Raw genomic sequence first — 9,610 nt, forward strand, 5'->3', positions numbered from 1 at the left:
GGTATAACAGATAAGAATTCCATGTATATTGTTTAGCCCCTTTCAACTTAAGACCCAAAGTTCAAATTCACTGTGCATATCACAATTCAATGATGGCTCCAAGTCAGTAGCACTGAATTCCATGCATCTGTTACAAATGGAAAAGGAGGAGAGGGGACAGGACACCGGCCAAAAGGTGACCAACACCTTGCTGCAAAATTTGGCTCTCAGAGGCAAGCTCATCAACATGTCCAATGAGCCTCCAGGTCCCTCAGTACCCTCTGCTTTCTAAGGGCCTTCGTTTCTAACTGCCAAAGAAAAGCTGTTAACTCACCAAAGCACTAAACTTAGTACCCAAGCTACTGCTCCCGACGCACTGCATTTCCTTGATTTGTTTCATAGCAACATGGCAAAATGTCCATCTTCCCTGCTTTCCCCTCAACCCCAATAACACATATAAAACAGTCTGGGATTTTAAAACTAAAGGACAGTATAAGAACATCATACCATTATTAACTCACTGAAGCCAAACATGCATTTAAATGGCTGTGTCCTGTGGATCCAGGCCTTCTGTAGCACACAGCATGAATCTACCTGGCAATTTCAACTGGCTTCCACATCCCATTAGAGTAGGACAGAATGAAAAGAAGCTACAGATACGGAAGGAATCTTTTAACAAAATAACTGCTGTCATTCACCTAACAAATTCTTCCCTGACTGTAACAGGTAGACAATAAGAGAAGGGAGTTGGAGTTTCTACATCTGTTATGGTTCTTGGAGTCTTAGTTTTCATAAGCTGTATTTGGGCCAGACGGGAGCTTAACATATTCTAATACCTATAATACAACACAAACCATTCCTTACAATTACACCTACAGTTTCTCCTTCAAGCATAAAAGTATATACCAATTTATTGTTTGTGAAAAAATACATAAGGGATTTTGATTTCCCGTACAATGAAGTTTTGAGGCAGCTATCTCTCAAGTTCGGTGTCTGCTGCTTTTAACCGTGAGCATTTGGATCTTAATTTGTTCATCTGTAAAATGGGGATAATTAACAGTATACACCTCATTGGGTTATGGTCATAATTATGCATTGCATTTAGAAAGCACTTAATAAATTGTAGCCATTAGTATTATTACTACTATTGTACTTCCCTTTGGGCATTCAGCAATTAATCACAAGAATCACAGAAACAGCTAGCATGGATTGTTCAACTGAAGAGATACAAAAACTATTTACAATATGTAATTCTGAGAATCATTTATGAAAATTGGACAAGAGCATCAATATATCTCTTGCAATAAGGTCCAAAAGAGCTTAAAGCAAAGAAATAAGCCACCAACATAGGTTATGGAGTCAAAGTCCCTGGGAATTTTTATAAAACGATTAGGCAAATATTCTTACAATATTGTTTAAGTGCAATTTTTACAAATTGTTTTGTGTTTTAGCCCTAAAATACTGTGAATATAGGACACTTCATAACCCAAAACGACAGCCAATGGTAAGGAAACATATAAAGACAGAATTAAATATACCCTTTTCTTTATGAGAAGGGACAATAATGTTTATATATCCATAGGTTCCTGACTTAAATAATAATAACCTAAAATGATTATGAAATATACTGCTTTCCCATAGGGTAAATGATCTCATGTTCTGCTTTGCTTTGTAATAAGAAATTGATTTATCACTTCCAGTTGAGACATATCCTTGATAAACACCAAAATTCCCTCTCTTACAAAGATATTAGGGTCCTACAGATAAATTATTCATAGAGAAAAAACAGAAAGTTACCACAAAGCAGCACTTCAGAGGCAGAAACATACCTCTGCAGGGTTCAAGGTGACGTTAGATCCTCAGAGTTGAGACATAAGCCCCAATTGTGGGGGAAAAGCAAATAAACCATTCCCTAAAGAGTCATAGAAGAAAGCAGAGTGGCAGGTGACACCGCAGCTAGGACTGCAGAGCCATTTCTGCAGTGTCCATGTGATTCTGGAGGCCATTACACAGAAAGGAATCACAGACATTCTGGGCTACGTCACCATAGGAAGGACCCTTTCCATCTCTTGTGTCATTATGTCCCTCTTATATCTAGCACGGGAGCCTGTACACAGCAGGCAGTGGATAAGGACCTGCTGTGCAAACAAACAAAACAAAAAATCCAAAGTAACCCTTGCAAAGAAAGACATGGTGATATGTGTATCAGGTTATTAGATCCAGGCACCAGTAATAGAAAAGGCCAAAACAACAGCCGCTAATAACAAGACTAACAGTTCCTTCTCTCTACCATTAATGAAGTTCAGAGGTGGGGAGGTCTGGGAATGGTGAAGCACTCCATAATAACAGGGCTCGTGTGGCACGTTTGAATACATTAGAAAAAGCAACTGCCACAGGTAAAAGCAGCCCTGTAGGGACATGGCTTCGTAGCACATGATCCTTTTGTGGAAAGTTAAAGGCCAGCGTTTCTCCAGGTACACAACTTGGGAGGCAGAACCTGGATTGAACTTCAGACCCTGAACCTCTCAGCCAGAGGTTCCTCTGCGAGAAATAATCCGCACACCTGTATGTATAGTGTTGCTCAGACTGCTTCCATCTTGTCGCTCTGCCATCTTCTGCATGCAATACCAACTGCTCACACTGAGCCATCACGTCCACCTACCGCGGACAGCAAGGACGAAGAGATGAAGGACGTGCCTCTCTCCCTTTAAGGAAACTTCCTAGAAATTACACACGATTTCCACTTATGTCCCATCAGCCATAGTTTGCATCACACCAAACAAAGCCAGAGCTGAAAGCTGGTCTCTATTCCACGCAGCTTTGTGTCTACCCAGAAAAACAGAGCCCCTATTATTAAGAAAAGAAGAAAATCAGTAATCTCTAGTCCACAATCCAATGTTCCATTCATACACCGGTATATGACAAAAGTAGGCTGTGGCCTCTCCTTCAGAACTGTGATACAGCGGAAGTCTCACAAAATATAATATATAAATGGTTGTAGAGCTCATACTTTAGAAATATCAGAAAGAACTCACTAGACAGGATTTTAGAGATCATTCAGTTCAAACCTCTCATTTGAATATTAATGTTTCATAACATATACCACTTTGCACAGGTATAGAATGCTATATTTTAAAAATATGGCATTATCATTCATTTGTAACCTACCAGTCCTTTGTTAATCATTACAACGAATGCTTTAATGCCTTTTTAACATTTAAATCATCCGTGCAATTAGCGCAATGTCTAATAACAAATGGAAATGGGCACATAACTTTTGCAGGCCATTTAATAAGACTGTGGATGCCTCATTGCCACATAATAGATAAGGTGACCACCTTCTACAAACCAAAAACTGGGACACACTACCTGCCACACATAGGAATGTGGTAACCACTGCTCAATACTGAGGCCGACGTGTAAAATCTTGGACTCTATTTAACTCCAAATATTACTAACTTTTAGAAAAATTACATTATACTAAATGAAAGGGGAGGTGAGAATTAGAATAACCTAAATATAAGCTCAATGGGGAAGGGTTATTTATCTATCTCATTCTCCGCTGCATCCCCTGGCCTAGCAAAATGCCTGGTACCTACAGGGACTTAAAAAATACTTGCTGGGGCCAGCCGAATGGCTCAGTTGGTTAAGAGCTCGCTCAAGAGTGTGAGCTCTGAGCAACAGGGTCGCCGGTTCGATTCCCGGTCCTAGCTGAGCTGCCAGGATGGATGGCTCAGCTATAAATCAATAAATAAATAAATAAATAAATAAATCTGTCAAAACTCTGATAGGAACTTAATGATCCAAATACATGCATTATAGGAATTCACCAAGACACTGGAAAATCAAATCAAAATAAACAACAACAAAAATAACTAGATGATGAAAAGGAGGACTTGGGGTACTGGATAGAAATTTCTGAAGTTGGTAAAACGCTATTAATACACTGCATACCCAAACCCCAGGGATATCAAGAAACATCATTCTCTAATCTTACTTCCTACAGAGCATTTAGTCAATAAATTGTCAACACACAACTGATTATAATTGCTGAAGCTGCTTTGTATGATTCCCATGCACGTTTTTGTACTTTTGCTACGTGTGTAAGTATGCATACACAAAAGAAGCGTATGCTTCTTTGGGTAGGAACGGAAAGGGTATAGATGTTTAGGGACTTAGCAATTCTCTAGTGTTGTCTCTTTAAAACAAAAAAATCTCTTCAGCAACTGTGACAAAACAATAGCATCTATTAAATGGGAGTGCCTAATATATTTTCTCTATGTAACAGTTTTCCATAATTAAAACTTTAATTAAAACTTTAAACAATAATTATAGGGCCGGCCGAGCGGTTTAGTTGGTTAAGAGCTCACTCAAGAATGAGAGCTCTGAGCAACAGGGTCACCGCTTCGATTCCCGAGCTGAGCTACCAGCAGGTAGCAGGATGGCTCAGCTAAAAAAAATGAAAATAATAAAAAAAAACAATTATGACAGTTAAACTAGAAGCAAAAGTTTTTTCTAAGAAAATAGTGACGTTAATAACAGTTTACCAAATGGGCCATTATTTCCCTAGACTAACATTCTTTCTAAGTTCAAAAAGACAAATATAATTCACCATGTGGTCATCATGGAGGAGGATGGAAAGAAGGATGCTAAGAGTGGTGGGGAAACCGTATTACGGACCAGGGTCTCTGTCTACAACGTGTGGTACCACTTCCTAGCCAGGTGACTGGGACAGGAAGGAAGTTCCTTATGGTGTCTCTTATATCTTCTTACATATCTGATTCTTACTTTTGAAATGGAGGTACTATTATCTAACCTCATGGGATTATTTTAAGAGCTTAGCACAGCACTTGGCACACAGTAAATTATCAATAATTGATAAGAATTACTAGCATTTAAACAAGGAAGACGTTTAACTATATATTCAACCTCTCTGATAATGAAAACATTTAAGTGGAAAAAGCTGAAAATCTTAAGTATCAGCTATCTCCATTTTCATATACATAGTTATTGTCAACGTATCTTAAATTTCTTCACTGTCAACACAAGCGGCTTCTCTACCGAATGCACAATTGTCATTCTACAAACCCATGGCTCATACTTGGAGGGGCTGCTGCTACTGCCGGTAATTGGAGTGAGACACACTCGCAGTTCCTTGGCCAACATCCCTAACTCCTGCCTCATTTCCTAGGCTCAGTTCTTCCCCTGATGTGGTCCCAGGAATCAGACCCCTGGGAGGCTGTTAGAAATGCCACTTTTCTGGTCCCACTCCAGACCCTGGGAAGGAGGCCCAGCTCTCTGTGTTGGAACAAGCCTTCCACGAGACTCTGATCCAGGCTAACGCTTGAGAATCACTGGCCTGTCTTTCCCATTTGACAGAAGATCTCTTTTTAGTCTTAGGTAGTAAAGGAGTAATAAAAAATACTCAAGAGTCAAGACTGCAAAAAAACTTTCCACAAAACTCTGAATAGTAAATACCTTAGGCTGTGCATGACAAGAAGCAAAAAAAATCAAGATTATGCAGATATTTATGTAACTATTTAAAATGCAATGATTTAAAAACGTAAAGCCATTCCTGGCTGACAGGCTATATATACAAACTAGGTGGCTGGCCACATTTGCTGAGACCTGGTCAAGAGCTTGGGGTGGGCAGACTTGTATCACATGCATTGTCTGGCTTCCCCTCTTACTAGCTGTATCCCCGGCATGCAGGCATCTTTCCTCTACCTCAGTGGGCTCATCTGCAAATTGGAGATAACAACAGCTCTGACTCCGGGGGTTGTAGGAAGGAGCTTAACTCAGAATAGACATAAAGCACAAAAAGTCTACACCAGGCCTACATGGTGTTGAAGTAACCTGCCTGCTGCTGGTTAAACTGTTTTCACTGTGGTCTTACTACTACTGTTTACTTCCCTCTGACAGACTTAGAATCCAAACTTGACAGATCTTATGAAACTTTTTTAAATTATCCCGTTTGATTTGTGTTCTCAGGGCAAGTCCCCTCCAAGATGGAATGATTAGCCACATAAAAAAATAATACGTTTCCAAAACATCTTTAAGAAACTCAGATTGGTACTCTCCATCCAGAATTCAATTTTTATACACTGCTCAATTTAATTAAGAGCCAGCTCATTAGGAAAGATCTAACAGGCCAAGGTTTTGGTGAGCTACTGATGTACTTGTTGGAGTATAAAAGGCATCCAGTGTCCCTCGGCTCCTGCAGGCAAGAAGCTGCTCAAGTGATGACTTTAAACCACAACACTCCCCTCACTTGGACAGAGCACTGACAATATTTAGGTCACCCCTTTGCAGAGATTCAATATCTTTTCATGGACTTAGATCACCAATTGTCTGGGATACGCAGAAAAGGAGAGGAGCCTTTTCATTATTTGTTGATGGGAGTAACACAAATTGACATAGCATTCTGCGGAAAAAAAGTATGCATTAAAATTAAAAATACCTTTTAATACTAATTAATCTGCAGTGTATTTAATCAGATAAAAATGCAAATGTATAAAGATGCACATACTAAGTTTTTTCCAGCATTATTTGGAATAATATACAAATATAAATAGCTATACTATGGAATACTATGCAAGCAGTTAACAAGGATGAAAACATTATTTACAGAATGACCTGTGCAGATTGCCAAGGTATATCAAGTGGAAAAAAGTACGTTGTCTAACAATACACATACATCTTCTATGTAACATGAAAATTAGGTCTTCTCCATATGCAAAAGAATAATAAAAGCACAGAATCCACAACATTTATCTTTCAGAGGGGTCGGAATTCATATATTGCTTATTCAACAACAACAAAAATCGAACAAAAATATTAACACACTGGGAGAATAAGATAAAAATCAGAGAAAGAAACTGAGTTAATGTAGTTTTGATACTCATTCTTCAAAGGAAGAAATTAGGATCTCCCTTCGCTAGTAGCTTTCCAGATACCATATCACTGTATATCGTTCAATTATTAGTAACAAAAACAGGCCAGGGCCTTGATTTAGATCAAAGATGGCGTTCATATTAAACACTTATTTAATGGAATAGTTCCCAGTTGCATCCTATGGATTCTCCCGGGTTTGGGGTGGGTTTTTTTAGATTTCTTTTTATTAATGAAAGGTAGCCCCCAGTTCTAAATGTTCTCTTTAAACCTTAGTGCCCAAAGCATTTCAGAAAGTCAACACATTGCGATCATTTAATCTTCTCTGCATGAACAGGGATCACATTCCACACTGTCAATCAGCCATCCCTCTTCAGAGGTGGGATGGGAGGACACTGGGGGACTCACTCTTTTACAACATAACTCTCCCTTAGGGCACATAAAAATAATATGAACCAAAAATCTGAGTGACAGAGAGGCCCAAGATGGTGGGTTAGGTAAACGCTAAGCCTACTACATCCCAGGGTTACACCAAAATTACAAATAAATTATAGGACAATCAACCTCAAGAATCATCTGAAGACAAGCTGAACAGAACCCCTGTAACTAAGGCTACACAGAAAAGTCGACATCAAGATGGGCAGGAGGAGGAGAGACCCGAAGCAGTCTACCTCAAGCCCACGGATGGTGGCTGAATGCCAGGAGGGACCCTCAGTAGCAAAGGTACCCCTGAAGAGGGAAGGGTCCCAGCCCCTCGCTTGGCTCCCCAGCATTATGGGTCCTGTGCCTAGAAGAGGAGCTCCCATGGCATCTGGCAGAGAAAATCAGCAAGGACTCTATCTGCCCATCCTGGTGGGTTGTAAGTTGGCTGGAAACCCAGAAACCCTCTTATACAGCCCGCACACAGACTCACTCACTTGCAGAAACTCACCTGGTCTCTGGTGGAAAGACAGCAGCTCGGGAGTTCCAGGGACGTGTGGAGAATTACTGAGTTGTGTGGCTTTTAGGAGGGAGCTAGAGGGACAGGAGCCATTGTTGTCCCTGTATGGGGCCTGACACACGTGTGGCCTACAGGAGGGTGCCATATTTCCACTATTAACGCCTACCCTAAAGGGCCAAGTCTGGGACCACAATGGTCTGGTGGAATCTGTGCGTGAGCTCTGACTTGGTGACACCCTGGGTCCCCACACCCTGCACAGCTGGTGCTACATCACCCAGGCCACTCTTAACTGCTGGGCTGCATGCCTCGCCCCACAGAAACGTTTTTGCCATGGCTGTGGGCCCACAGCAGCCAAGAAAACATTTGCTAGTGGCTGGTACTTCAGCGTCTCTTGGACAGTTCTTGGGAGCCTGCAGGCCTGAATTGGACGGTGGCTGGCCGCAGTGTTCTCGGGGTGTTTTTGTGGGGTGGTCACAGGCCCAGTACGGATGCAGAAGTAAGACTGCATGAACTATAGAAACCACTGATCACAGCCCTTAGTTCCCTGGAAGCCACCCTACCCACCTAACGTTGCATTTCCAGGGGCACTCTGGGTGCCTGGGTAGCTGGCGCCAACCCCACAGGCCCCATCCCACAAGCTGCGGAGGACTTTCACAACAGCGGTGAGCTCACAACGCTCGGGGGAGAATTTGGTGGTGGACAGTGACACAAAATCTGAGCCACAGACACTCTTGGGCAACTCTCAGGAAGTTGCAAGCCTGAGTGAGGCAAGCATTGCCTGGCTGTGGTATTCTCGGGGCGCTGCGGAAACTGGTCACAGGACAGGCACAGGCGTAAGAACAGAATCCGCATTAACTTTACAAACACCACGGGCTACGTCTCGTGACTCCCTTGGACTCAACATGCCCAGCTGGTGCTGCATCACTGAGGGCACTCTCAACACTGGGTCAACCAGCCCGACCTGTGCACGTAAGGAGGCTGTTTCAATAGCTGGGCCTTACGGGCAGGTGTCAGGTGGCAACAGGCCTTTGGAGACCCTGGGCCTTTTGCTAAGCTGCCTCAGGTCCACTACTGGAGGCAGCTGCACTCAGTTCACAGGACAGGCAGGATCCAACCACCTATAGCTTTGTAGCTCCTACCAGGTAGCCGCAGGCCATTAACAGGCAAAGCTGAAATTGTCCTTCACTGGAGCTCCTCCAAGAGACAACAGAAAAAACACACCCAGAGACTAGCCTCAGACCACTACCTGGTTAGCCCCACAAGCAGCACACCCAAAGTGGTCAGGTCTCAACAGGCACAAGAGCCTGTGGGGGCAAATCCTCCTCTGAGTGGTCAGCCCTACACAGCAGCTCATACACTGTGGGCGTAGAAAATGCGCACAGTCACTCAGCTTGGGAGTCAATTCCACTCACTGATGTGTCAAAAGCAATCAAGTCTCAATTACAATAGAAGAACATAAACAACACACTCACAGGAGATCAGGGAGACTGTGCCACTGGACCATGCGGGACACATACTACATAAGGCCGCCCAACAAAGGCTGAGAGACACAAAAGACCTACCTAATACATAGACGCAAACACAGAACAGCAGCCAGAATGAGGAAACAAACATGTCCCAAATAAAAGAGCAGGTGAAACCTCCAGAAATAGAACTAAATGAAATAGAAGCAAACAACCTACCAGAGAAAGAGTTTAAAACATTGATTATAGGGCCAGCAGAGTGGCGCATTGGTTAAGAGCTGGCTTGGGACGCCAGAGGGCCCCGGTTTGGATCCCATATATGAGGGCCAGTGACACT

At 42.3% G+C, this 9,610-nt stretch overlaps 1 protein-coding gene across 1 annotated transcript in view; it reads right to left on the minus strand.

Moving 5' to 3' along the window:
- The window catches only part of LOC109395835 (receptor-type tyrosine-protein phosphatase gamma-like), a gene marked incomplete at its 3' end in the record, with an annotated part of 531,517 nt that overhangs the window by 369,160 nt on the left and 152,747 nt on the right, over positions 1-9,610 (minus strand). The window lies entirely within an intron of this gene.

Source organism: Hipposideros armiger, unplaced genomic scaffold (genome assembly GCF_001890085.2).
Source record: "Hipposideros armiger isolate ML-2016 unplaced genomic scaffold, ASM189008v1 scaffold_487, whole genome shotgun sequence".
NCBI classification, from domain to species: domain Eukaryota; kingdom Metazoa; phylum Chordata; class Mammalia; order Chiroptera; family Hipposideridae; genus Hipposideros; species Hipposideros armiger.